This window comes from Bidens hawaiensis, unplaced genomic scaffold (assembly GCF_021521415.1).
Source record: "Bidens hawaiensis isolate Kalapana, Puna unplaced genomic scaffold, B.hawaiensis_p1.1 tig00016783_1, whole genome shotgun sequence".
NCBI classification, from domain to species: Eukaryota; Viridiplantae; Streptophyta; class Magnoliopsida; order Asterales; family Asteraceae; genus Bidens; species Bidens hawaiensis.
The window spans coordinates 412890-415364 of NW_027492545.1; positions in this window are offsets into that span (position 1 = coordinate 412890).

The window sequence follows — 2475 nt, forward strand, 5'->3', positions numbered from 1 at the left end:
TTGGGTGTTCGGTTTTTGTCCACATACCCAAAATCAATCGAAACAAACTTGACCCATGTGCTGAGAAATGTGTTTTTGTAGGCTACGGTGTCAACCAAAAGGGGTATCGATGTTATAGCCCAACAAAACGTCACGTATACACTACCATGAACTGTGACTTTCTTGAAACAAAGTACTTTTATACCTCTCAACACAATAGTGAGGGGGTGGAAAAACATGACACCTTGAGTTGGTTACAATGGTTTCCAAAATGGGCCTCAACATATGAAGAAATTAATCATAATAACCAACATGGATCACCGACCTCACACCAACCTGATGGCCTTCAATTAGTGTTCCAAACCTAAATGCTCCTGACCATACATCTGGAGTAAGTAATTCTCAAATACCTGAAAGTATAACTCATGAAAATGTTGATATATCTAACAATCATGAACAAGAAGAGGAACAAATAGTGCAGGAACTAATGCAGGAAACAGTGCAAGAAGAACAGGTGCAGGAGGAACAAGAACCTATACCAGAAGAAATAAGACAAGAAATGATCGAGAAATATGTCCTCCCACCAAGAGTCAACAGAGGAATACCAGCAAAAAGATACTCCTCAGATAAACAATCCAAATCCTCCAGATACCCAATAGCAAACATAGCCGAAGCAGACCTATCCGAAGAAGCCAAAGCTTTTAACGCTTCTTTATACGGTGAACAAATTCCGAACTCTGTAGAACAAGCCTTAAAATCCAAGAACTGGAAGGAGGCTATGGAAACAGAGATGAAGGCATTGATAAAAAATGATACATGGGAAAAATGTAACCGTCCACCAGGGAAGAAACCAGTAGGATGTCGATGGGTCTTCACGATTAAACGCAAACCAGACAGGACTATTGAAAGATACAAAGCACGGTTGGTAGCTAAAGGCTATACCCAAATGTATGGTATTGACTACCAAGAAACATTCTCTCCGGTAGCCAAAATTAACACAATTAGGGTCCTTTTTTCAATCGCTGCTAATGAAGGATGGCCTCTTCATCAATTTGATGATAAGAATGCCTTCCTTCATGGGGAATTAAAAGAAGAAGTCGACATAGAAGCTCCACCTGGGTTCACGGAAAATTTCAAAGCAAAAGAAGTATGTCGTTTGAAAAGAACAATCTATGGGCTTAAACAATCTCCTAGAGCTTGGTTTGGCAGATTCACTTTAGCAATGAAGGGATATGTCTTTCATCAAAGCAATTCCGATCATACACTCTTCTTTAAAACCAGAGGTAATCTTGTAACTTGTTTAATCATATATGTTGATGACATGATTATTACAGGAAACGATGAAGAAGAAATGAAGAAATTAAAGGCAAATCTATTCAAAGAATTCGAAATGAAGGACCTAGGAAGACTAAAGTACTTTCTCGGAATTGAAGTACTAAGGTCTAAAAAGGGGATCTTTATATGTCAAAAAAAATATATACTCGATCTCTTGGCCCAGACAGGAATGATCGATTGCAAACCAGCAGACACACCAATGATAGTAAATCATAAACTTCATATGGAAGAAGGAGGGGAATTGGCAGACAAAGAAAGATACCAACGTTTGGTAGGAAAATTGATATATCTCTCACACACTCGTCCAGACATTGCATATGCCGTAGGGGTGGTCAGCAAATTTATGCACCAACCACAATCACTCACATGGAAGCAGTATGAAGAATTATCAGATACCTCAAAGGGACAACAGGTTATGGGGTTCTCTTTCAACCAAACAAACACCTAAAAATCCAGATATACACAGATGCAGACTGGGCAGGGGACAAAGACGATGGAAGATCAACAGCAGGGTACTTCTCACTAGTTGGTGGAAATCTAGTTACATGGAGAAGCAAAAAGCAAAAGGTAGTAGCGTTATCTAGTGCCGAAGCAGAATTTAGAGGAATTGCACAAGGCGTGGCAGAAGTTCTATGGATACGTAAACTTTTGACAGAAATTGGCTTTCCACAAACTGAAGCCAGTAGAATCATGTGTGACAACAAAGCCGCAATACAGATTTCAGAAAATCCAGTTCAACATGATCGTACAAAACATGTGGAGGTTGACAGGAATATCATCAAAGAAAAGCTTGAAGCAGTTCGTCCGATCAGAAGACCAACTAGCAGACATATTAACCAAAGCCGTCAATGGAAGAATATTCAACAAATGTCTTAGCAAGTTGAGCATTAGAGGCCCCACTACTCAACTTGAGGGGGGAGTGTTAGAAAAACAATAATATAATTATGATCATTTCCCAAATTAGGAGATTTTGACAAATCTTTTATTTGACCGTTGGAAGCTTGATTCACGGGATCCTTGCCATCTTATGCACCATTTCCTTGTAAAGGCAAATTAAGCCTTACTATTTAATTACTTCTCATTTCTTTTGTAATTCAACCAGAAATCTTAATAACATAAAAGTGTTCAATTCATTTTTTTTCACTTGTATTCTGATTATCA